Raw genomic sequence first — 27,887 nt, 5'->3', positions numbered from 1 at the left:
TGTTTGACCTCCCGAGGTTCTATGGGGACGCCCACCTCGTATTTTCGTCTTTCCTAGGAATTGAGGGACCGGCCCTGGCCTGACATGCTGGAGTCGAGAGGCACAGAAGGGGGTAAAAATGGTACCTGGATGTGGTCCTCTGTCTTAAGTGTACACATAGAAAGAGTAAGCTGTTACTTGGTACCATTATTTCTATTTTTCTATCTTTATCTTCTTTGTAACCATTTTAAGACCTATATTTTGCTAATAGTTAAGAAATAGAACAATAGCCATTGCAACCATATGATTTATAAGCTTCCTCAATAAACCTGTAACTGTTTAAGCTTTAACCTGCCTCCTTCAGTTGCTGTAACAGAACCAAGCACAATTTAAAAGAACTTCAGCCGGTCTAAAGGGACAGTTATAGGAAGAGCTTGGGCGTTTGGATCTGTGTCACTCCCAGGTGACAGGACCCACTGGGGCATCTTTCAGTCTTTCCTCAAGGCTGCCCGCTGCGAAGGAATTATGAAATTCTAGCAGCTGAAATCTAAGATGTAATAAGCTCTTCCTATATAACGGGGCGTCTGTTGGCCTGCTGGCCACCCTCTGCGATGGGACCCCGGTCCTAGCAGTAAAGGCACGGACGTTAAACCTTTTCTCGGAAACATACACACACACACTGCCCTGACCGTCGGCTGACATAGGTGTGTTGAGCAATGGTAAGGAACCACGGGAATAGCAAGGATGAGGGAAAGGATGATAGGTAATGTAAAGCTTGTTATAAGATTACCCATCACCTCTTCTGCAATATTTTTTCAGTTATAAAAAAAAAATCAGTGTTATGTAGAGGCATTTAGTTTCAAGTTGACACCTGCAGAAGCTGAAGACTTTGAAATTGCAAAGGGGTTCCTGTACAGATGTTTTACCATGCCTCTGATATGAAATGAGTTTTCAGATCTCTGTGCTGATCTAAAATTCCCTGGAGACAATACTTGTTAAAAATTAAAAATCTTTATAATCCTCTTTTGCAAAGTGAATGTGTGGTTGAGCTGTTCTGGAGTGTTAGTGTACTAGGGTAGAAGTGTGCTAGAAAAGTGTGTGAGAATGTTTGAGGGTTTTCAAAAAACAGATCCATGGTTCTTTTCTTCTCCCACATCTTTAAAAAAATAAAATTTTCTATATACTCTCTCTTCTTCTCTTCCTGTGAACAGACAATGTTTTGAAAGGCTTCTTCTCCTACCACCTTCCTTGCATATTGTGTAAAGTGTACACCTGATATTGAGAAGGAGGAAAGAGCTAATTATAGGATTGGTGCCCCCTCCCCACACTTTTCCCTATATGCTTCAGTTTCAATCACAGAAGAGACTGTTCCAAGAGAGAAGGAAGAGTGCTGTACGGCAATGGTTTTCAAAGTCTGGGTCGTGGCCATAGGAAGCTGGGAATGACCATGCCTGTGCACGCTCAGGTAAACAAAGTGTCTCACAGCTTACCCTTACAAGCTGCAACCCAGACCTTGGAAACCTGCTGTAAGGTGTGAAGTCACACATTCTAGTACAAGTTATGGATGTTTATGGTAGATAGATGGCTAGCTAATAATTCCTGCTGTGGAAGTGTGTGAAACATGATGCCCTGGAGGAGATCAGGGCCCGAAGAAGCGTGGTAAATGTTCACCTTTAGAAGCCAGCATTGGCAGATCACAAAGATTAATATAATTTGAGTTGGGGTGGGTGAGAAGATCTGTTTACAACAGCCCCACCATCCTATCTGGTGAAGATCTCCATAAGTGTGCACTTTGGGAAAACATTGCACAACAATGTATTACTAAACAGATGGCTTTTGGAAGAAAATGTGTTATAAGTGGTCACAAACCACACCCTCAACCTAGTAATGATACCACTGATACAACTTTGTAAATTGGTGCAACCTCCCACTCTCTTCCCCAAAGTAACACCCTATGCTCAGCGCAGATGATTAGTGAAGTAAAAAAGAAATTCTTGTGTGTGTTTGGGTTTTTTTTTTCCTTCTTCCCTGTGGCGTGAATGTGATAAGAAAATGCACCACTTTTTACACAATAAGATGAGAGATTTTTGGCTCTGAATCTTAAAGATTAAAAGGCAGACCAGAGGACCAGATCAGCAAAGTTATTTGTAGAATGAGACTGGGGAAGAAAATCATTGTGTAAATCAAACACACATTTGGCAGAACCAGAGAAAGAAAGACGTAACTTGTTTACACGCTTCTTTCCATTACAGGAAAACAAATGAAGTGAAATCTTGGGCAGCAGCCCTAAACAGTTGCATTGCAAATACGTTCAGCATTCTTTTGCTTTAAAATTCTAAACGTTAATCCTTAAGTAGTGACTGGACAAATATTTATTCACTACTGATGTTATTTCTGGTGAGGTAAATGTGAGATTAGGTTAGCATGTTTTAAATTCAAGGGTAAACAAATGCTGGAGTATTCTAGAAAGATCATTCCTGAATCTGGTGTCTGAGCAGACACCAACACACTGGAATAGGAAGCTTTATTACAGGCACTGCATCATGAATAGTTGCTTATGTCTTGAGTTACATTTGCATTGTACTGCAGGTTTCTTTGATGGTATGGTATCCCTGGGTGATATGCTATGTATGTGGAGGTAATGGAAAACCTTGGTTTTCATTTTTTTAAATTGCTATTATTTTTTAAGGTCGGTTGGTTTTGGATTTAATTTTTTAAACAAATAAAAGTTCACTAGATAAGCTAGGCTTGATGATGGGCACATAGGCAGACGTTATTGATCAGACTAAAAGATTATGGAAACAGTTAAAGTAAACAGAGCTTTACAGCTGGGCTTGGAAGATTAACTGTGTAGTTAAAGATATAGGGTGCCCCCAGAAAATACCTGCCACAACTCATAACTTAAAAAATCCTCAAACTATTTAGCACAGCTTCCCATTCGTTTCTTTTTTAATAGAGGCAGATGCAATACATTTGTGGCCTCATGGGGTTTTTTAACAAGGAAAAAGCTTTTTTATTAAAAAGGTCAGTTTGATTTGTTTTTAAACCACCATTAAAGACAACCTGTATTTGGCCATAGACTTGAAGCAAAGAACCTCCATAGGGAAATTTTTTTTACCTAAGTAGTTGTGACGTAGTGGGGGTACTTGCTGGGCTGTGGTGACCCCTGCTGTCTGGAGCAAGACCCAGCAGGGAAAATCTCGCTAGGCAGAGATAAGGCCAAACTTGTCGAACCAGTGGCCAGACACCCCCCATGGAGAGGAACAAAGGAAGGTGAATGCTGCCCTGGACTGGGGGGCAGGGCTGCAAGGGAATTTAGTTGTTACTGTGGGAGAGCATGGAGGAGACAGCCTAGGGAGAGGAGCTGGAGTTTAGGGGCCCAGTCTCCCCCCAACTCAAGGGGGCCTGAGGCATCCTAGCCCAGTTCTGTGACCAGACTACATCTGTGCTGTGCTGTATCCTGGAGAGGCAATAAACTTCCTCTATTCCACTGGCTGGTGCAGTCTGTTTGTGCCATCTCGGGGTGCAGGAGACGGGGAACCCCCAACACGCCGTCACAGTAGTCATTTTGTTAGCTTTATTATATTGAGTCCAGTGCCATAGAAGTGACTGTGCCGTCACAAAGGCAGCATTGTGACTTCATAGTAGAATCAAATAAAAGGGGATTCTTGTGGTATCCACTGATGTCCTCACCTTGTTGTGCTAGGCACTGTACAAACACAAAAAGATGGTCAATGCTCTGAAGAGAACACACTGAAATTGAAGTAAAACAACGCAGAAGGCAAAACTATATGCTTTCATTATATGTGCCTTATTTTTCATATATGGAGCCTTCTCCAGTCTCCTCACTTCATTTTTGTTTTGCTTTTTATTTTGCTAACTGCATAGTCGAACCCGGCCATGGCTCTCAGGCCCTGTCCACCATATTAGCCACAACCATACTTAAACATGGCCGTTTTGCTGATGAGTTCTATTATGGTTACCTTGTTCATAAGGAACAAGGCATGATTTCAGTCACAAAGTAGACACAACAGTAGAGAAGTTAGCTGCATTTCTTAAATTTGTTTTCAGAGACGATATGAATCTCTGGTCAAGCTGTTGCTTTATAAAGAATAGTTTTCTAGAGGTTTCTGTGGTGTAAGGAGCATTCCAGAATGAGGGTCTGATTTATACTTTGATGGCCATTTGTAGGTAAACACAAACAGCCTTCTGTTGTTGGTCCTGCTACTTACTCCTATTCCAAGATACCACAGTTTTCATAAAAACATCTTCACAATGCCAGCCAGAATGCATAAATTGTACAGGTTCCCCAAATCATCACACTTTGTTGCAGCTCTGAAAAGTTTCATGCCTTGATATATTTGCTACGAGGGCTACTGGCTCCAAGGAATTTGCATAACATATAAATGCTGTTGTACGTGTTCATAGAAGCAAGGGCAACAATGTGAGATGCCTTGCTTGAAATAGGCAGGTTAATAATAGTACCTAGCACATACATAGTGCTGTACCGATATCAGTTAGTCCTGATACCTACCTATGCATCTTGGAAACTCCCACTCAAGAGAGAGAAACAGACCACTACTACAATCCCTCACTTTCCAATATCTACACTCCCTGCAATTTAAAGGAGTAAAACAGTTATACAGCATACTTAAATGTAACATTTGTCAATGACTTTCTATTGCATTTTTAAAAGATGTATTACATACTACTTGCTGAAGATCTATTTCTTGTCTTCTTCTGTGTTTGTCACATGTTTTTGAGTATTATTTGATTCTCTCCTAGAGTTGGTTAAACACCACAAAAGTACTTGTCAAGCTTCTCGGCTAATATACTGAGGAAATCTGAACAGTATTCTTGCCAGCATCTGTGTGACTGTTCCTGCTTTTTTGTTTGATCTCCATCCCTTTCCTGTTATAACTCTACTCATTTCCCTGCCACAGACCATAGTGACTCTTTTCCAGAGCTGTTTTTGCTGTTTTTTCTTTGGTTTTCGTTCGTTCTCTCTCCATTCTCATGTCTCCTCCCTCCATCTCTTCCCTCTACTGTTTTTCTTTTTATGCCACTTGTTCTCCACAAAATCAATTTATTTTATTGACTTTATTGCAATAGCCTCTCCTGCTCTCTTAATCCCAACCGCTCTCATCTACTCACCCACTTTGGAAGGTTTACCAGGCACTTAATAGAGAATTAAACATATTAGCATGTAACTGATACCAAAACAGGCATGAGGAGGGAACCCTTCCCAAGAACGATGCTAAACTCAGCCTTCCTGTTTCTGGGAAAGGGGAGAGCATTAGGATGGCTCCCTAGAGTGTTATCAAGAGCTCCCTCATTTGTATCCTCTTCCAGCTAATATGCTTGTGCCAGTATAGTCATGGTGGGACAGCTGTTGGAGAACATTTCTATGCGTGAGCTCCTAGATAGGTACTTGGACTGCTGGCCTGTACAACTGCCCATGTTGTAGCACCTCCATTGCTTAGGGTTGCCATATGGTTTAACAAAAAATACCCCCCCCCCCCAAAATGGGAAAAAATTCTGTTGGGGGCGAACGGGGGAAGGCGGGACCAAAGTTATTGAGCGCAAAAAAAAAAAAGGGCATTGCACCTTTAAATGGCCCTGTGCTCCTCACTCCCCCACCAGACACGGCAGGGGAAAATTGGTTTCCATCCTAGGGAAACAAGAAATACCGGACATTTCACATGCCTGGTATTTTTTTTTTTTTAAACCGGACGGGGGACCCGAATAACGGACAGTCTAGGTGAAAACTGGACACCTGGCAACCCTACCATTGCTAATTTGTAGCATGTGCACGTTGACTTGAGCTGGAAGTTGTACATCTAGCTACAGTAGATATGAATTCCTAACACTGGGCCCCATTTTTCCCCATGATTCTTCAGTAGTTGGAAGGATATGAGGGATTCCCAAGTGCAGGCTGGTAAAATGTACACAGTGCTGTTAGTGCTTAGGCCAGCACTACACTACACCTGGAAGGTTGGATTAAGGGACGCAAAATATGTAGCTGGAGTTGGCTTACTTTGGGCTGAGCTTGGCGCTGTCTTCATAGAGGGAGGCCTATGGCGCAAACGCTCCCATCGGCTTCCCTTACTTCCTGTGACTGCAAGGAGCACTGGTGCCAACTGAAGCCGCCCTCAGCGTTCACTTTAGCAGGTCTTACCGACTGGGGCGGATGAGAGTGCCACAGGGTTCAGGGCAGCGTCTCAGGGCCGTGGGTAGTGAAATTTTGCGGGGCCCCCCCTTTGACACGGTGCATGCGCCATGGCGCCACGGCGCATATGTGGGGCCTCGGGAAGCGTGAGGCCCGGGGCAGCTGCCCCACTCGCCCAGCCCTAAATCCGCCGCTGCTTATCGAGACCTGCTAAATCAAATGCCAAAAGATTGATCTCCGGCAGCAAGTGAAGATGTGGCTTTAATGACCGTAACTAAGATTCAGCCAAAGATGACACTTGTCCCCTTAAAATATTTCCCTCTGTCCCTATGTTAGCAAAAGATTCTTCAGGAACGAGTGTGATCTAGCTGAAAAATAAGAAGAAAACATCTTCCCAAGGGGAGAGTCTCAATTTGGACACCATGCATAGCCACTCCTTGTTGTCTGTGCTGTGTACCAGCCCCCAAACAAAGCTGCTGATTGAGTCTCTTGCAGAGGCTGTGGGAGAATCAGTTAAGCATTTCTGTGCCTCCCGCAGAACCGAGACTTTTGTCTCAGTCAGCTTCGCTCTGAGATTTCTGTGCCCAGCACTTCAGCAGTCTTCCTTCACGCTTCAGTTGTCATAGGCCATGCGTAAATTAAGATGATCTTTGGAGGCTGAAGCCAGGAAAGGAGGTGGAGTGTGCATGAGCAGGGAGGTGGGGACCTTATCAGTGGCTGAGTACAAAGAGCATTTTAAAATTCCACTAAACTGTTGACTGTGGCCAGGGCAGCATTCTCTTCCAGATCCTTTTGGAAACGTTCAGCACCCATTCGTTTCTCAGGGTTATGTAACAGAATAGGTCACTTGCTCCAACAGGTGAATGCTCCTCACCATTACACTGGGGGAGGCAATAGCTCATTTGTGACATGAATATATATTGCCCAAACCAGGGGCGGATATAGGGCAGGGCGAACGGGGAAGCCGCCCCGGGCCCCTCGCTTCAAAAAGCCCCGTGCATGTGCCATGGCAAAGGGGGGGCCCCGCGAAATTATGCTGCCTGGGGCTCCGCAAAACGGTCATCTGCCCGTGGTCCAAACCAAATGCTAAATCAAGAGCAAAATCCAAGTGTAGACGTGTAGCTATCAATCTCTTGGGATAGCCATTGCGGTAACTGTGAAGTCCTGAATCCAGCTGACTCGTTCTCTCTGTAGGGGTGCATCTAGACTGGCAAGATTTTGCGCAAAAACTTGCCAGCTGTTTACGCTGGCCGCTTGAATTTGCGCAAGAGCACTAACGTTATAATGTACAAAATCAGTGCTTCTTGTGCAAATACTTTCATGCTCCCGCTTGGGAAAAAGCCCTCTTGTGCAAGAATACTTGCACAAGAGGGCCAGTGTAGACAGGGAAGAACTGTTTTGCGCAAAAAAGCCCTGATGGCTAAAATGGCGATTGGGTCTTTCTTGTGCAAAATCACGTCTAGACTGGCCACGGATGCTTTTGTGCAAAAGCACTTTTTGCGCAAAAGCATCTGTGCCAATCTAGATGCGCTTTTGTGGAAATACTTTTAATGGAAAAACTTTTCCGTTAAAAGTATTTCCACAAAATCATGCCAGTCTAGACGCAGCCCAGGTGTTTAAGTCGCTGCATACTCTGAGCTATGCACCTCCAATGCCATAGCAGTGAGGAACATCTACAGTTTACATACAGACTGTGCAATACAGGGGGAACAGTTGATGCGCAAAAACTGCATGTATTCCCTTTTTGTCTCCTGCTTTACATTTAGAAAGTAATTTTCTCATGCCTGGGATTGTCTTGGTACAGGGCCTAGCAAAATGGATCTCTATTGCAATACAAATAAATAACTCCATCCAGGGATTCTCATCTGAGATGGACACACCTGGTCAATAGTGAAGTTGGACTTTAGTAGGTCTCATCCTGTTTAACCAAGTATCTGCACTTAATGTTGCTTTAGTGCAGTGGTGGGCAACCTGCAGCCCACTGGGGCTTCCCCTGTGGCCTGCGGATTCCCTGCCCTCCTCCCCTTGCACTGCCTACACCTCCCTTCACCCTCCCAGCACTTGGAGGAGCTGCAAATCACCTGGTTTGCACTTTCTCCCGCTCTTCCTGCCCCCTCCCTCCAAGAGCTGGAATGCCGTGAATCAGCTGTTTGCTGCATTCCAACTCTAGAAGGGAGGGGGAAGGCCAGGTATGTGCAGGGTTCCAGCGTCTCAGGGCATGAGAGGCGCATGGGGGAGGAGGGGAAGACAGGAGCCCATGGGACTGCAGGAGCAACCTCAGTGGGCCACAAGCTGCTGCAGCTCAGTGAGATGGAGGGCCACTCGTGTGGCCCACTCACTATTCGTGGTTGCCTATCCCTGCTTTAATGCATAGATGGCTAGTTATATCTGGGACTATGTTAATAGTGTGCAATGCTTTGAGCAAACATCTGCAGCCACTCATATGATTGAATCTGCCTTTGAGAAAGCTCTGATGTCAGCGGAGAGCAGATGGTCTTTATGGACAGGATGAAGCTGGGGCAGGGAGTGTAGGAAGTGGTTGCATCCCAGCTTCTAGCATGATAGGCGATTCTGAGGAGTAGGGTTTCCCACAACTTGTAGATTGTGATTGAGGGAAATAGTGGAGGAGGGGGAATAGCCCTTCCAGTAAGTGACAGGAAAAGCCACTTGGTGCAAATGGCAGATACATTTGCTGATATCTAGGGAAAGAACTAACAAAGTAACGTATTGATTTAGAAAGAAAATGGAAGAGCAAATTTCTTAATTTGTAAAATCTTGTCTGCATTATTGTTCCAGTAAACGTGTGTGAAGTAACCATTCTGACTGAGTATGGTAATTAAACAAAAGCTGGTGAGGGCTCAGTGTGAAGTATACGGAGTGAATGTAAGAATGAGAATACGGCTTGGGGTTGGCTGCTTATAGGTCATTTTGTGGATCATTTAATATCTGGTTCTGCCCTGCCTGCTGTGTCTTATTAGATTCATTTATTACTTTTGAAAGAACCTCTCTCGTGAGTTGCTAAAATAACTGAGTCACTAAAAGTGATTAGTGCTTGCCATGCATATGCCAAGTAATCTATCTTGTGTTTATTTTGTGGTTTAAACAATCTTTTTGCTTTGGCTATTGATAAGATCACCTATGGACATGGTAACTTTTTGCTAATTTTTGAAAATTAAGATTTAAGAGCTCAAGTTCACATGTTTATTTTACAAGTATCTTGGTGTGTTTTCCTGAGAACAGAAGCTGTATTGCATCTGTTGGGACTAGTTGTGAATATTTGGCATCTTAAAGTTCTCATGTTTTTGAGAGAATAAAAGCCATTGCTGTATTTTCTTGAAACTGAACACAAAATTATAGGCCGAGAACAAACCCTGCAGCCATAATTATGCAACAAATATTTTCTAAAATTTTATCAGTAGGAATGGCCAGAGTCTATACAACCAAAATAAGATGGTGAATAAAATGCTGGTGAATAGGTACTTTTTAAAATGTTCCATCTTCTTCTGTCCTTTTTGAAGAATTGTTGGTTGGTTGATCTCATGGGGTAAATCTGTGAAATAGACTGCTGCTTTGTGGTGGTTATGAAGCAACATAGCATCTTTGTTTTAGGGGGAGATGAAAAATCTTCTGCAGTATTTGTAAGTTATTGAAGTAGTGTGTTAGAGTAGTGGCGTATCTTACTTTGGGGGAAGGTGCAAAATTGAAAATCAGCCACTGGAATTTAAGAGAACTAGCACATGCTATTGCTGTGTCTCGTGTTTTTATATTTTGGTGTAAATACAGTTAATGTAAGACAGCTCTCCTATGGAAACAGTTATAGAGCTATAATACATAGCAGTTAAGAACTTTATGCTTGTTAATATGAGATCTCATACATATAATTTCTCAAGTTTTTAATACTTCTGATGGAGTAAAAGATAATTTTTTCCAATTGTTCAGGAACACTTTCCAGCTTACTCTAGTTTTGCCCTCTAATTTTTTCTCAAGCATAGTCATAGTGAGACGAGATATGTCATAGAACATATTACATCGTTGATACATTCATTCTGCTATCCTGTTTCAGGCGGAGGCAGGTACCAGGAGCAACGCTCTCTGTACTAGAGAACTAGCCATTTGTGTGTTAAGGCAGTTGGGTGAGGAATCTCTTCCTTACCTCTACAGGTGTCTTAGCTCCGGAAGCAGGCAATTTTGTGTGCAGTTGAATTATCTTAGTGTTATCACTTTCTTATTCAGAATAAGGCCCATAGATCCATGATGTTGGCTTCTCTGCTTCATTCACCCTTAGACAAGGCAAAACAGACTTGTCAGTCTGAGGCTTCACCTCTGGAGAAACCACTAGATTTTGTTTCCTCTCCAGCTGTAGGGAGATTGATCCACACCTCCCTGCTGTAGATCAGATTTGAAGAAGAAAAACAAGAGAATAAGAAAAATACTTGAAATTTCCAAGGCATTGGAAAGAGAGAATCCTCCATTGGCAGAGAGAATTTTACGAACAGCTGCTGAATTTTGTGCATGAGTTTGGGCGTGTGCATATTTAGTTGCTTGGATTATAATTGTGTATCATTATCAGGTGACTTGCTTTGATGTAAATAAAGCATGGTGCACCACAGGTAAGGTATCCCAGTGTGCCATGTGCTGCTATTCAGCACAATGCCTTTTGGGGTATTTACTCAATGTTTTGTGAGATAGGATCACTTTGCGTGGAACCAGTATGGTTGTTGGACACAACAAAGGTTTTGATCTGAGGAAGTGGGTCTGGCCCACGAAAGCTCATCATCTAATAAACCATCTTGTTAGTCTTTAAAGTGCTACATTGTCCTGCATTTTGCTTCAACTACCCCAGACTAACACGGCTACATTTCTATCACAACAAAGGTGAGCAGGCAGATGTTTTTGCTCTGGGTGGACTATCCAGAACAGGCATTTCAAAAACACATGATGTTTTTAAAGGGGGAGGTGGGTTTCTGGTCTCTATGGTTCAAAGGCAATGAGCTCAACACTTTTACCAGAGCAGTAACTAGTATGGACGCTGGGGGCATTGTGGGATTGTGACTAAAAGTCTTTTAAGGTCAATGCAGGTCATGCAGTGTCTGCACATGTATTGTGTGTTCAAAAAGTAGGTCCATCATGGCTCTGTGCCATTCAGGTTTTACTTGGTCAATGTAACAGAATATTTGCATTGGCCCGATATGGAAGCAGAGCTTTGACTTACCTGAAGTACTGATAACGACAGACCACACCTCAGCTGTGTCCTATGTTGACAGATACAGGGAATAAGATCTACAGTCTTCAGATAACCCTTCTCCCCCTTTCTGGTGACTTGGGGAAAGGAGATTCTGTAGTCAGTTTTCTCCCTTCATGTCCAAAACAAAATTGAATGATGTGGCTGATTGGCTGAGCAGGCAAGAGTTAGATTAAATGGAAACTGCACAAAAAGTTGTTTCATTAGATATGGCAACTTTTCACCTGAATTGTACTGTCCATGTTCCTCTCTTGCTGATGGGATCACAGAGGCCAGGCAGCAGATTCTTTCTTGCAAAGATGGCCAACAGGAACTCTTTAGGGCTTCTCTACACTGCCACATTATTGCACTGAAACTTTCCCACTCAGGGGTGTGAACAGGGCCGGCTCGAGCTGTTCCTGCGCCCAGGGCAGTGCGCGCGATGCATGCGCGGCTCCGCCCCCCCCCCCCCCCCGGCGTGCTGCGCACCATACAGCTGCAATCGGCACCTGATTGCAGCTCTAAGGGGCAATGCGTGGCCCCCGGGCATGCGGCGCCTGATTGGTAGCTCTAAGGGACGCCGGGCGCATGGCGCCCCTTACAGCTGCCATCAGGCGCCCCCTATAGGTTGGCGCCCTGGGCAGCTGCCCGGCTAACCCCCCCTTTAATCCGGCCCTGGTTGTGAACCCCCTATCCCGAGTGCAAGAAGTTACAGGGCTGTAAATCTCCAGTGTAAACAGCATTCTTAGCTACGTCCCTCATGGAGGTGGTTTACCTACAGCGCTGGCAGAGCTTTCTCTCAGTGCAGGTGCTGTGACCATGTTGCCTCAGCAATGCTTTAAACTTGGCAGTGTAGACAAAGCTTCAGTCTTCCCTCCCATTTCCTCTCCTTACCAGAAGGCTACAGAAGGTCAGGAGAGAAGCAGCACTCATAATCACTCTGGCCAAGGATGTCTGAGTTGTCTGCTCTCCTTGGTGGTGCAAAGACCTGCCTCTGCAACAAGGACCAATCGTGCATCAAAATCCAGACACTCTGGCTGTGTCTAGACTGCATTCCTTTTCCGTAAAAGGGATGCAAATTAGACACATCGCAATTGCAAATGAAGAGGGGATTTAAATCCCCCCCGCTTCATTTGCATAAACATGGCTGCCACTTTTTTCCGGCTCGGAGCTTTGCCGGAAAAAAGCGCCAGTCTAGACGGGGATCTTTCGGAAAATAAAGCCTTTTCCGAAAGATCCCTTATTCCTCTTAAAAAAAAAAAAGTGGGGGGGGGAATAAGGGATTAAAAAAAGGAATAAGGGATTTTCGGAAAAGCGTTTTAAATCCCCGCTTCATTTGCAATTGCGATGTGTCTAATTTGCATCCGTTTTACGGAAAAGCGATGCAGTCTAGACACAGCCCACAAGCATAGCTGCCTTGTTCTTGAACAGAGCCTCTTAAACCAAAGAGGTTATTCAGAGAGATAATAGCCACAGTTTTAGCTTCCAGAAATAAATTATGCTGTTAGTACTTCAGTGGTTGAGCTTTAAATGTTGGTGCCAGGAAAAAGGTTTCAACCTCTCGTGCTCCCCCACCCCCACCCCCACTCCCAATCTGCATTGATATGACAGATTCTTGAATATCTTCAAAATGGACTCGGCAGTTGAGACTCTCAAAGGTCAAAGTGGCTGCTTTGTCTAGCATCCTTTGTGCAGTAGACAAGCAAGAATTTTATCTTACCCAGAAAATACAGCATTTTTCTTATGAGAGCAACGTCTCTTCTACATCTTCCCAATGTGCACACGTTTCTTTTATGGGATTTTACCTGCCATAACAGGCCCCCCATTTGAACCACTCATGAGAGTGCCTCATTACTTTCTAAGTATTAAATGGTTTTTTTTAAGGTCTGTTCACTGAGTGTTTGAATTGGGAGCTCTTTCCCTAGAACCTTGATGCTATTCCGTAATGCTAAAGTGGTACTCAAAACTGGCCCTGCCTTCATGCTTAAGATTAACTCCAGCCTCCACAGACCGCAGGAAACTGTTCTTCATCCTTCTCTCCAGCCCCAAAGAGAAATTGTGGCTTCCATGAGATGCCTCTGCAGAGCACGCAGAGTATATATTCACCATCCAGCTCAGGTCCAATTGAAAATATGTTATTCGTGTCAAAGGCAAAGAAGGGTTTGAAAACCTCCATTTCCAAGTGGCTGAAAGAGCTTGTTTGACACAAGTCAGAAAGCCTAGCTCCATCTTCCAGTTTCACAGCTCACTCCTTCAGAGCCATGGCAGCCTAATGAGTGGAAAGATTATATGACTTATACAAGAAAATCTATAAAGCAGTCATTTGATCGTCTGGTCATCCCACCTTCAGAATTCAACAAGCTGAATATCCAATCACTGTCTGCTGCTGCCTTAACCATATGGGTGTACTCCATGCTGGACCACAGTGGTGGGCAACCTGTGGGCCACATGCGGCTCACTGCGGTTCTACCTGTGGACTTTCCTCCTCCCCATGTGCCTCGTGCACTGGGTTACTGGAGCTTCACACTTGAGTGCTCCACTCCCTTCCTCCCAGCACTTTTGGAGGACCCACGAATCATCTGATTTATGCTCTATTTCCACAGCTCCCTCCCTCCCATAGCTGGAAGCCACGAATCAGCTGTTCACAGCGTTCTAGCTCTGGGAGGGAGAACGAGGAGCATGAAGTGTGGGGCTCTGGTGCCCCCGTGTGTGAGATGCACATGGGAAAGGGAGAAACTGGAGGGGAAGACGCAGATGGAACCCAAGTGGGCCATGGGCTGTTGCAGCCCACTGCGGTAGAAGGCCACTCTAGAATGATTGTGCTATTTAGTCTTGATACTTAATTTTCCTCCCTGCTCCAGAGTGATTAGTTTTCCCTAGGCTATGGCAGTGTTTCAAGTGGCAGTTTCTCGGCAATAGAGCCACACTTCTCCTCCCTTCGATAGGTTCGGTCCACCTCCAAGGCTACATAGAGCAGAGAACCCAGTGCCATGGATGTGTGGACGTTATTACACCAAGAAAAGAAAATTTTCAGATAAAGCACGGATATGTTTCCCTACACTTAGTTTGCATAATTACAGACATTACTTAATACCTAAATAAAAGTTACCCATTTAATGCATATCTAAATAACTTCCAGTAGCTATGAATGCCACAGGTTGCATAAAGTGATACCTTTAACTGATTTTAAATGTTACTGTCCTTCTTCAATTTTATTGGGTCGCCTTCCTTTATTATGGGATAGCAATAAAAAGGAGGCATTGATCAGATTTTTATCATATTCTTTAAGTAATCAAAATTATAATCAGATCCTTCTAATTTTTATATGTTGAAGGAGAAATAGTTCAATATATCCACTCCTCCAGTCTCAGGCCTAGTCTACACTCCCCGCCCCCCATTGCTCTAACTTACGTAACTTCAGCTACGCAAATAGCGTAGCTGAAGTTGATGGACTTACCGTAGCATCTTCTGTGCTGCAAGGTCAATGGGGGCTACTCTCCCGTCAACTCTGGCTACTCTTCTCATCTTGGTGGAGAACCAGAGTTGACAGGAGAGCATTCGGAGGTTTGTTTATCGTGCAGTGAAGATAAGGCCTCGCTTAGGGGTGTGATACAGAAGACATATCACCAATCTAATTTTGTATGGAGGGAGAAGTAAGGAGAGGGGAAGGGTCAGAGTCTAGATTCCATTCAGCACTTCAGTTTGCCAGGTGGTAAAGGAATTTCAGAAAACAAGGCACTGCACCTTGTCTTGGAAAGTATGTAATCTTTTCCTGCAACCAGAGTCTAAAGATAATTCCAATTGGGATTGAAACAACAGAGGACAAATAATACTGAGGAATCTGCTTATAGTATTTCAGGACATGGATGAAACCCACTAATGGGATAAAGACGGATCCAAATAATTATCTCAGCAGCATTAACCTGAGGCCTTCTAGTAGGTTCTTTTTGCTTTGACACAGCGCTCGCATGTATAGAACACTAATGCTGTCAAGATATTTTCAGGATCTAATTGGTTACTTTTTTTCTAAAATAGGGTACATTCCCTTCAGGATCTGTATCTCTTTCCTTGGTGACCATCTGCCTAATTCTTCTTGTTGGTCCCGGTGAATTTGAATATATTCTTGTCATCTGTCTTATCATTTGTATTGAGAATGGGTCATGCAAGGCCGAAGTATGAGAGTCGATGTTTGTTTCCTCCTTATCTGAACAAAGATTGAACAAATAGTTACGCAAATGAAGCAACTGATCTGTCAGAGATGCGGTTACATTTTTGGCACTACTGGTGTATTGCAAAAAGATTTGATGGCGAGTAGTCAGAAATGCAAGGTATCTCCATCCTAGTCCTCTTTTCTACAGGAGGTTAAAATCAAATGATGTGGATTTCATGTAGGCCAGTTTTGGAAACCTTTATATCTTTGATTGCTATGGTTTTAAAAACAGAAGGGTAAAGGTGTATTCTAAAATCTTATGGTTGAAGAGCTGCTTGTAATTTTAAGGTATGTTTACACGCTTTAAATACACAATCACATTTATTTATTTATTTCCAAGGGAACCCTGCTTCCTTTATTGCACAGGGTGGACTGTCCTGAGAGAATTAATTAGGATTGTGTAGTAGGGATGTAAAATCCTGATTGATCAGTTAAGTTAATGTTTAACTTGGTTAACTGACTAAGCGAGTAGTGCTGGGTGGGGGACTGCTGGGAGGAGCCCCATCATTAGAGCAAAATGTTTTTTGCTCAGTTTTTGTTCTTGTTTTGTCTGTCTAAATGAACCAGAGATTTTCCCTGGGCTGCTTAGATTTTTTTTTTCATTCTTTTGAATATCTATGTCGTGCTGGAGTACTTACTTGGGTATAACTGTATTTGAAAGACTTCAGATGCTAAAAACATGGGACTGTAATCTCACACTCCGCTAAAAACATGGGACTGTAATCTCACACTCCGTACAAACTTCACTCTAAACAATTAAAAGGAGAGTGATGAGGTTGCAAGGTTCTAGTAGGCCTTTCAGAAAGCTTCTAGACTTGACAGGTGGCATACGTAAGAAGGTGAAATGGTTGAATTCATTGATGACTGGAGAGTGGACTGAAGCATGAGCTAATGGGCGAAGTCAACTCTTCTGAGGTGCTAAAAAGCATAACCAGGCACATTTCCTCCAGCCTGTCTCAAAAATATAAATTCCTATTTTTCTTTCCCCTTCAATTTCCAATTTTCCCCTTTATGCCTAAATGTCCTAAATTTTCTCCACCAGTTTCAGTTGGAGATAGTATTCTTTTCTCCTAAACTGACCTCGCCTGCTGGGTAGTGTTGCTCTGTAAATCATCTGCCACTTTCCAAACCTAGAAGTGGCTATACTTCTTTGGTAGGCGAAGTGATCCCTGTGTATAACATTTGTAAAAGCACTTCTGGATTCTTCAAGTTGAAAAACACTATATAAAGGTAAGATTACCACCAGGTCTTCCCTTTATAGAGGCTTTTGATTTCACTTGGGCTATGTCTAGACTGCAAGCCTCTTTCGAAAGAGGCTTTTTCGAAAGATACTTTCGAAAAAGCCTCTTTTGAAAGAGAGCGTCTAGACTGCACACGGAACTTTCAAAAAAGCAAGCCGCTTTTTCGAAAGAAAGCAGCAAGTGAGTCTGGATGCTCTCTTTCTAAAAAGCCCTGTTTGCTTTCAAGAACGCCTTTTTTCAAAAGAGCACTTTCGAAAAAAGGCGTTCTTCCTCGTGGAATTAGGTTTACCGCCGTCGAAAGAAAAGCCGCATTCTTTCGATTTAATTTCGAAAGAATGCGGCTGCAGTCTAGACACAGGTGAAGTTTTTTCGAAAAAAGGCTACTTTTTTCGAAAAAACCCCTGAGTCTGTACACAGCCTTGGAGAAATAACGATCCCTTTATAAAGAGAGCACTACAGATAATATGAAAGGAAAGGCACAATTATCTTTCAGTGGAATATTCAACTTTAATGAAAATTGGGTAGCCTTTTAATGGGGACATATCTTGCTGTCAGTTACATCAATATACATCCCGAGCAACCCCATTAAAATCAATGAAGTCACTTTAGGTTTATGTGTTTGTAACTAGGGATGTTAAAATGCGTTTATTTGTGTAAACGTGTACATGTGGGGGAACGGGGGAACCAGTGCTCACGGGGAGCTGGCAATTAAGCTGGCTCCCCACCAGCACTGGCTCCTGTTTCCTCCTCTCCCACCACTGCACTGCTGCCTCTGTGGGTCCAGATGAGGCATGGAGGGGAGGGCTGCATGTAACCAAGAGGGCTAACCCATGAACTTGGGCTCATTGGTTAACCGTATACTTGGCTACACGTTCACATCCTTAGTTGTAATGGAGATCACTGTCTATACCTGGATCTTTTCCACTGATGTAATGCAATCCGAGTAAGGCTCAGTCTGAATGCAGAGTCAAATTCAGAGAAATGATTAATTTGCACAGCTGGACCTGCCTGTTTAGTAATAAAGTCATTGCTGCCCTTTTTGCCTCTGCAAAATCGATAATGGGGCAATAGGTGGGCAATGAACCAAAAGCATTTTTGACCTTTTTTCCTCAATTGCTAACTTGTAGGGTTGTCAGTCACAGTTAATTCATGCAATTAACTCAGAACGAATTAATGCATTTTTAAAAAGAAGTGCTAATTGTGCACCCCTGGAGATGGGATTTGGTGGCGGCTGGGGAGGGAGGGAGGTGGTGTCAGTGAGCAGGAGGTAGCCAGGGACAAAAGACTCTGTCCACATGAGATATGCAGATTAGTGAAATGTTTGCTGACTTCTTGGAGCTGATCTTGTGCCAATTCCCCCCATGATAATCTAGTGCAGTGGTTTGTGACCCCCGGGTCACAGGTGGCCATGGGGATTCTGTGTGCGTGGCCTGCCAGACATCTTGTTCATTGTTACCCATGCGCAGGGTTGCCAGATTCTGCTGGCTTCTGTCAGCTTCGTTTTTTCCCCTGCTGGTATTATTAAAGTGACAGGCACATAAAGCAAGGGCCCATGAAGTGAGATGGGTGCTGGCTGTACGTAACATTGACTGTGAGAGCCGTGTGCTCCCTCTGCATCCCAGCAAAGCACTGTGATGGCTCAGTTGGCACACACTGCAAATTCTAAGTATGCACGTGCCGTCAGCAAAACTGCCCTATCCCGGGAGACCATCTTGTGACCCATTGAGATGGTGGGTCACTCGTGCAGCCCAATCACTAGCCTAAATTATCCATCTGCGATCTAGTAATTTAGTTTTACATGAGGGTGGAGGGCAATGGCCAGAGCCAGGAGGACATTAAGCAAGGAAAGGGGCTTTGGAGCTGCTATTGTGGGACCCAACCCACCCTGGGTAACTTCAGCAGTCTCCATCCCCTCCCTCTGCTTCACTAATCGATTGGGAGCCTGTCCAATAGTCTGTAAAGAAGTGGGCAGCATTACCTCCCTTAAACGTCAACAGATTTGTTTCTTAGGTTACATCAACACAACAGCAGAAAGTCAACTTAAACTATTCAACTCCAGCTACGTGAATGTACATTAAGTTGAATTACTGCAAGCTCTATACTGCAGGAGGGTCAAGAGGAGAAACGCTTCTTGTCTGAGGTAGACTAACAGGGTTGAGCATTGTGCAGTCAGTTTGGCAGGACGTCACTAAATCTGCTAAATAGATTGCTGGTGGACCGATCTCAGAGCTTTAATCCATGGCTGAACCAAAAAAAGCACTGAGTGGACTTGTGGGGCTCTAAAAATTTCATATTTGTTTTCATTTTTGAGTGCACTTACACACAAAAAAAATCTACATTTGTAAGTTGCACTTCCACAATAAAGAGATTGCACTACAGTACTTATGAGGGGATTTGAAAAATATCATTTCTTTTGTTTACCTTTTTTACAGTGCAAATGTTTGTAATAAAAATGTGATCACTGTACACTTTGAATTCTGCGTTGTAACTGAAATCTATATATGTGGAAAACATCTACAAATATTTAAATGGTATTCTGTTGTTGAGCAGTGTGATTCAAACCAATTAACCAATTTAAATTGTTTGATGGCCCTACTAATTTGCTAAAGCTGAACAAATTCTTCCCTAATACTGGAGAAATGTCTGTTATGGTCTAGATGAGATACGATGAGGTTAGGATTAAAACAGGAGTAACAGTTTAATGGTGAACAATGAATATATAAATCCTGTTTTGCACAACAATTTTCTTGTACCAGTGCATCTTAGCAGAATGTGAACTAGCACAGTTTAAGGAGGTGATTTTTTTTTTTCAGAAGGAAGTGATTTGACACAATGAATTTGGAATCTACAGGAGGCCCCTGAGATGCAACCTCCGAAGTTCCAACCCCCCCACACTTACAACCATTTTTGTAGGTGCGGAAGGGACTGGAAACCCCTGACTTATGTCTTCAGCCCACATTTACGACAGCACACAGCACCTGTTGTAAATGCGAGTTCAAGTTCTGATATACCCGACTTGTGACGCTTTCTCCAGAACCAATCACGTTGCAAGTCGGGGGCCTCCTGTAATTTTTCTCATTTCAGGTCTATATTTTGTGCATTCCATGGCAAGTCTTCCTGAAATGCTGAACAGTAGCCCTTACTGTGTATACAGTAATGTGTAATACTGCATTCATAGTGAATCTGTCAAAAGTCAATACTTCTATTAATATTACTACTAATAATACGAGGGATTGATACATGAAGAACTTGCCCTCTTTGTGGCTCAGCCATTTAACAGCTTGAAGTAATTTTATAAGAGGAGTAACTTAGGTTTGAGGAGCATTCAAAATAAATTTCTCAAGGACTCTGAATAGGATATAAAAATGATTGCGTAGGCACATAACAAATCACAAGAATGGTCTAGGCCAATGACTTAAAATAACCTTAGTTTCTTCCTGTGCAGTAAAGTAAATGTGGTAATTGTCTCTTTCTGCTCATTGAACAGTAATTTGTAATTCAAAGCACCTACTTTGCTGTTGCTTATGATGCTTGGTACCTTCCTACTTTTGAATCTTTAGGAACTGAGCTGTCATGGACTGAATATACTGACTTGCTGTGAGATAAGACTGTTTCCGAAAGTGGAGGAATTTTCACTTTGGGAACTTGACCTGTTGTTTCCTGTGCTTCCTCAGGAAATTTCAGTTCCTTTACTGGTATCTTAGAATTGGTTTGTTTGGGAAAAACTAAATTCTATTTGTAAAAGTTGAGAGGAATTGGGGATAGAAGCTCCATCCGTAAAGTATTGTGGCAAAGTAATTGTAACAGAAAACACTGGTGTTGGTGCCACATACAACTCTAAAGAGAATTGTTGTGAGCATTTAGAAGCAGATTTTTAAAAGCACCAAAGCAGGTTAGGTATCTAATATATTAATTTCAGTGGGAACTAGGCATCTAACCAGTTTAGACATTAAAATCCCACTAAGTGCCTATTTTCATCTTTAGCCACTTAAATACATTTGAAAATCTGGCCTGTAGCTCTTACCGGCAGGGGCAGCTTCAGAAGCAGCTTGCTCTAATTGTTTAGGAGTGCCTAGCAGACTCTGTAGGGACTCTGTTGCTATGACTTGGAAGTGGCATTGTTGGTAGGGCCCTACCAAATTCACAGTCCACTTTCGTCAATTTCATGATCATAGGATTTTCAAAAATAGCAAATGTCATGATTTGAGCTGTTTTTAAATGTGAAAATTCATGGTGTTATAATTATAAGGGTGCTGAGCCCTACAGTTGTAGTGTGGGGGTTGGCAGTAACCATGAGCAGTCAGGCTCCAGGGCAGTGAGAGGACAGCGAGGGGCACTGGAAGTCAGAGAGGCTTTGAAAGACAGCTTTGTGAATGGCCAGACAGCAATATGACAGCCATGCATGTTGCTGTTAATGAGGTGTGCCCCCCCCTACTTTAAGTGTGTTTGCCTTTTAACCCTGTAAACTCCCCCAACCTTCAGCATAAGCAATAAAGAGACTCTTGTTGAGATATCATACGTTTTTATTTAGGGAACACAGAGAAGCAGGGACAGAAAAGGAATTCAGGGCAAGAGCTTTGAGGGGGAAGAGAGAAGGGAAAGCAGCGTATTACAACACCCCCGTTCAGCAGTCACAGCTGTGAGAAGGACAGCCTTTTGCTCCGGGATGCATCCCTGGGGGTTGAGTATGAGGCTGGGGATTGACTCCCTCCCTCTCCCCCCACATTCTAGGGCCCTTGGGAGAGGAGGCTGTGAAACTGGGAGAGGAGAGAATGTGAGTCCGCCAGGACTGGTGGGGTTGCTTGTGCACGTGACTGTCCTGGAAGTTTGCCACGCACTTCATCACATCCATCATGACAGTCCAGACTCGCTGCTGGTTCTTCACTTCAAGTTTCCGGCACACTCGACTCTCCTCAAGCTCCGCTCGCTTCTCCTGCAGCAGGGTTTTCCTCCACTCACTTAATTGCTCCCTGACCAAGTGGACAGATGGCAATTGCTCCTTGAACATGTCATCCCCTGTATGTTTTTGCCTTCAGATTTGTGCTAGCAGGACAGCTGGAGGTGTTGGGGGTGGGTGCATCATGCTCGCTGCTGCACCCACTGTAACGAAAGATGAAGGGCAGACGTTACGGGAGGTACATTGTCGAGCTTAAAACCTGAACTCTTAAGTATAAAGTAAGGTCTGTCCAAAGACAATAGGAATGTATTTTGTACAAGGCCACGGTTATGCTTCTAAGTGACCACAATTCAGCAGGTACATCACAGAGATCTTAAGGGAGCAGTTGAAGTCAGTTTGGTGGCAGGCATGGTAAGGGACTGGCTGGAGGTTGAGCCTGCAGACAGAAGGGGGGTCTGGGTATTGTGGAAGGGTAGAGGCTCAAATCATGCCTCAGGCCGCTCTTGGCTGCAATGCTTTGTGCCACAGTGACGCCAAACCACTTACTGCTGGCTGGGCGTAGGAAGGTGTCCTACTCTGGAGGGTGGAATAAGGCAGCCTCCCCAGGAACCTTGTGAGAAGGGTGCAAGAGTTCCTCTGTGAGAGCTTGTCATGTTACTGGATTCTATTGATCACTGTTGTACTCTTGTGGGGGGGGATTGCCCCAAAAGTCTGTACAAAGGGGGTCATGTGAGGTGTCACAAGAAAGCTTATGTTCTACTGATTCTGTAGATGCTATTCCTGTACTTGTATAATATCTGTATGTGTTGATGCTGGAAAATTCTCTGTCTGAGGCAGAGCAATGTGCCGGAAATGTTCGTTCAATGACTATGCTAATTAGCGAGGCTTCAGGGACAACAGATCTCTAGGTGCCAAAGACACACCTGAGGAATGAATCTGGATGCCTGCAGACCAGTCAGAATAATGACTGCTGGCTTGGGACACAAGGATAGGTCCCTGGGCCGTGTGACCCACTCCAGCTTGTAAGAGACCAGGGATGGATATAAAATGCCATATGGTAGACTCCATTTGGTCTTGAGTTCAGCTCCTGATCCCAGATGCAGCCTTGCAGGGAACAATGAGCCAGGAAGAACCGTGGACCCATCCTGACATAGGATGTGCACCAGAGACTTTTAAGATAGCAGTTTGTAACATCTCTGCTAAGAGCCTGCATTGAGAATTTGGTGATTCAATGCATGTAACGTATTCTCCTTAACAGCTTTACTCTCATGCTTTTCTTTCTTTTATTAATCAACCTTTAGATTTTAGATTCTAAAGGATTGGCCCAGCGTGCTCTTGTGGGTAAGATCCAGAGTGTAAATTGATTGGGACCTGTGGTTGGTTTCTTGGGACCGGAATAACCCGTTTGGGGTAGACAAGATTGGGTTCTAAAACCCCTCACCTGTGTGCAGGCCTGGGGCTGATTGGGGCACAGGGAGAGCTGGGGTGTCAGAGGGGTTTTGCTTGTGAGGCTTCAGGCTGGCCAGATTGGCAGCTGGAGCACTCAGTGTGATGGGTTTGTGGCCTATTTGGGAAGGTCCCCAGTCTGAGTTTTGAGCAATTTGCTCTGAGTGGATGCCCTCAGTCCGGTCTGTCACAGAGCTGTCGGGAGATGTGCAGAGAGGACTCTTCTCCATCTCCAGACATGCTAACAAGCTGTTCCGGGGACACACAACATCCTCTTCAGGCACAGTGGCTGCCAGTTGCCTTAGCCCACTTTTAGCATGAATAAAACTGTGAACTCACCAGCAATACCCTTCCTGCCATCACGGCCTGGCAGCCAGACCGCCTGGGAGGAGGGGGGGGGGGTGTGTCCAAAGTTATAAAAAGGTCCTGGCTGTTGGTGAGATCGGATGCCCTGTTTGCCTGCTGACTGTTCCCCTCCTCCTCCTCCTCCTCATTCACACTGTCCTATATGCTGCAGCCCCAGGCTGCCTGAGGAGTGTCTTGGGAGGAATCCACGGACTGGCTTGAGAAACTGGTTAGGTCACCCCCAAGGATCACATGCAGCTGAAGGAGCATGTTTGGTGATGGTGATGACCCAGACCATCTGTTTGCCTCCACTATCTTCTGGTACACCTGCCTTAGCTCCTTGATTTTCACACAGCACTGATGGCCATTCCTGGTATATCCTTTCTTCTCCGTGCCCTTGGCGATCTTGGCACAGAGAGAGACTTTTTTATGCTGCTTCGTAGTTCTGCGAAAAGATTCCTCTCCTCTCACAGCTCCATGCTGCTGCTCATTTGCAACTTGGGCATACACCGTCAGGTCTGATGCTCAGGTGTGCTGCCTGCTCTGAGGTCTGCTCACCACTCTGTCCACACAGGAAATGAAATTCAAATTTTTCCGAGGATTTTCCTGTGCTCCTGGAGAGCAGTAGAGTTGAGAGTCTTGGCCAGAGCGGTCACAGTGGGGCACTGTGGGACACTTCCTGGAGGCCAAGAACGTCTGCTTTCACAGTGCAGTGTCTGCACTACCTTAAAGTCAACCATGCAAGGTCGAATTTACCGTGACTCCTCATGAATAGGAGTACCAAAATCAACTGTAACGGCCCTTAAAGTCAACAGAACAGGCTTAGTGGTGTGGACTTATTGTTTATAAAATTAGCCTAGTGCAGCTAAGTTCGACCTAAACTCCCAGTGTAGGCCAGACCTTAGTTTTATGTGCTTTGCCTGCCCTTGAGCAACTTTCAGTTTCTGTAGTCTTCCAGTCACACTTGCCTGTCTTTTCCATAATGTGTCTGTCGTCGTCCCTATTGCTTTGTGAAAGACCCACACAAACTGATTAACTCCCTCCCTGAGGAAAATGTGGGAGACTTCTGTATTATTTCCGTGACTATTATAGGTGCTTCCGTTTACTTGCTGATTTTTCTACTGCTGCCTATTTTGGACTCTCCAAGGGTTCTCCTACCTGAGTCAAGATCTGCCTGTACAGGAAAGGCACAGATAATACTTTGAGACAAGCCTAGTCACCATATTCAAAAGATAATACGCATGTGAACTGTCTTGAAGGCTCACCTCAGATAGAAATCTGGCAGGCTGGCAACACCAGGAGAGGAGTAACCTTAGGGAGAGGCATAGATCAGTTTTGTCAAGACTGAGAGCACATGAAAAGATTTTGAAGGGGGAGGTATGGGGAAAAATCTGGAACAGAGACCTTTAAACTGTACCATTGTCACATAGGGGGAAAGACTGATGGTTGCCTGGCTAAGTATGCCTTTGCATAAAAGGGCACGTCTAAACTGGTTATTTTTGAAAGGATATGCAAATTCAGCAGGAATTTGCATATCTTCTTCCAATCTCACTTTTGAAAGAGGATCTTTCGAAAGTGAAAGTAGTCTGGATGCGTTTTTTTCGGGGAAAAAACCCTTTTTTAAAAAAAAACCTGCGTAAACTTTCTTTTTTAAGGAAGAGCGTTTTTTTTTCAAAAGTTTTTCCCAAAAAAACGCATCCAGACTATTTTCACTTTCGAAAGATCTGCTTTCAAAAATGAGATCGGAAGAAGATATGAAAATTCCTGCTGAATTTGAATATCCTCTTTCGAAAATTCGATGTAGTCTAGACATCGCCTTCTTGGCTATGCAGCTCCCAAGAGAAAGGACTCCTACGTGGTACCAAGCCCAGTTGTCTCTGCTAAGGAGCCACAATGTGAAATCTGGGTTTCTGAAGCCCAGAGGCACGGTCTCGGACTACAGAGAGGCTGCAAGACATGGCATGTCCTGTGATCTGTGCTATTATAAAGAATAGTTGGATAAACTGATCATAAATGAAGGATTGTCAAATGCAGTGTAAATAAAATGGGGACAAAATATTTATTCTTTTATCTTCATTACAGCAATGTAACAGGGCAACTGGTGGAAAATAATTTTAAGTAGAAATGATTTTTTTTCTTGAGGTGATCTTTTGATTCCTCAGCACTGGCTGGTGCATAGTTCTTTTATTTCTTGTTACAGTGTTTCACTTTGTTTTTCCTCATTACAATCAATATAATCCACTACAATACCGCAATAAGAATTTCAGCTATTTAAATACTTTTCAGAAGTTGGCTTAATTGTCTCTTCCTTTGTTAAATGATAGCTCTTTACTGTACATAATCAGCCAGACTGAAGAAGGGAGCATTAAGCAGATAAAGGCTTTGTTTCTGATTAGTAAATAAAGGCTTTTGAAATATTACTACTTACAACTGTAAATAGGATAAATTACACAGAAGATAATGGTCCTTCCATTCTCTTGGGCACAGCTGTATAACAAAGTAAGAACTTTTTATGTAAGTAGTCATTGATTTTTTTTACTGTGCATTTCAAAGAAATCCAATCCTTTCCTTCTCAGATGTTTTCCTGTGTATGGCAGAAGACCAGAAAAGTCTGTGCTGCCGAAATTAGTGCACACCATTTTTGAAAGATCATAAAATGGGATCACTTATTTTGCACCTCAGAAATTATGCAAATGAATGTGATCTGTGATAAATCGTTCAAAATGAAGACGTGAGGCAAAGGGAAATTCCTTGGTTATAAATGGAATACACATGAAAAATGAAATTCTCCAATGGCAGATATTTGAGTAAAGCAGGGCACTCCTAAATTATGAGAAAACCCTAACATTCTTTAGTCTTCATTTGTATTAATCAGCAGTTCAAGATAATAATTTATAGCAGTTGAGGAGGTCTTACTTCCGATTTACAGGTAGAGAGGACTCTTGTCTGTTGCTACTTCTTCATTGATAGGAGAACTCCCTAAAATGTGGGGTGTGAAACTAAGAGTAAAGGAGGCCTTAAGCCATGCTCAGTAAGGAAGAATTAAAGGGTATATTTTATTTTAGGAAGTTAATGCACATTGCCTCCTTGTAGAAACTTGGAATGGAGGTGGGTGGATGAAAAAGGGCCAACAGATACCTGGACGGACAGACTCCATTGTGTTAAAGCATAACAGTTCTGCACATGTTTGTATCTATGCAGATGTCTGACTTGCAGTATTTACTAATGTACAGTGGTAGTGGCTTTGCATTTATTATTCAGGCCGAACCTCTCTAGTCTAGCACCCTCTGGACCTGACCGGTGCTGAACCAGAGAATTTGCCAAACCAGAGGTGGTCAATATTGTCTAGCAGTATTACCAACACTTCCACTGAACACTGGTTTCTTAGAAGACATTTAGGGGTAAACTAGAGCTAAATAACAGCATAGAACACTGAGAGCCAGGACTAGTGGCAGTGAACAAATTTTATGGGACCATGGGAAACTTGGGACATGTCCATAGGTGGACATCCGGCTAACTAAAATCATGCTGGATCATGAATGTTGCCGGATCAGAAAATGCTGGACTAGAGAGGTTCAACCTGGTATTTGTTTCTGGTGCTAGTATTCATGATGCAAAATACACCCAAATAGAGTATTTTTAAAATCAAGTTCCCAAGGTCCATAGTTTATAGTGAAATTAGATAGTGATGTATTTGAAGGTATGGAAACTAGAAAACATCCCCCCTCTGCTCCCCTGATCCCCACTGCAAAATCTTGTTACTGGGGCAAAACACTCAAAATGTTCACAGCAACAAAAAACACATTCTCATCCCCTCCCCATTTTTTTTCTGTGTTTTGTGTTGTTGTTTGTTTAGCCTGTCTTGCAACATTCAGCATACCTGTTAACCCAGGGCAAAATTGGTGGGTCAAGTAAAAAAAATACACCCTCCACCCCGTTGTCATTTGATGGGGTGGGTGAATAGATCTGATATCTTTTCCTGCTAGTCTTGTAAGTCAAAATCCAAGCACCTTTGGCTGGAGATTCAGGACTGTTTTATGTACCTGTCCCCTTGAAGTGGTTTAATAAATAAATCAGGGAACCAAGTTGTATCTTAGATTTGACACAGAAATGTGCATGTGTCTAAACCCTTGTCTCGTTTACGTAGTTGAAAGTGGACTAGAATTCGGGGTGTTTGCTAAAGTGCTGATACACTTAGTAGTTTTTAAATATGCATTTTAATTTCGGACCGCTTTCTTTCTCACCATGAACCGTGCTGATTGCAGGCTATGTCTCCTAATGTAGATTAATAATTTTACAAAGAGTTGTTCCATAGTAGTCTATGGAACAACTGGCAGACAGAGGTGGCCATAGAAGATCTAACACAGCTTTCTATGATG

General features: G+C 43.5%; 1 protein-coding gene across 4 annotated transcripts in view; it reads left to right on the top strand.

Moving 5' to 3' along the window:
• Positions 1–27,887, top strand: part of MGAT4B (alpha-1,3-mannosyl-glycoprotein 4-beta-N-acetylglucosaminyltransferase B) — a 119,903-nt gene that overhangs the window by 21,822 nt on the left and 70,194 nt on the right. The gene's annotated exons all lie outside the window — the stretch shown is intronic.

Source organism: Pelodiscus sinensis, chromosome 17 (assembly GCF_049634645.1).
Source record: "Pelodiscus sinensis isolate JC-2024 chromosome 17, ASM4963464v1, whole genome shotgun sequence".
NCBI classification, from domain to species: domain Eukaryota; kingdom Metazoa; phylum Chordata; order Testudines; family Trionychidae; genus Pelodiscus; species Pelodiscus sinensis.
The sequence above is the reverse complement of the archived record's forward strand: the minus strand, read 5'-3'. Positions and strand labels throughout refer to the sequence as shown.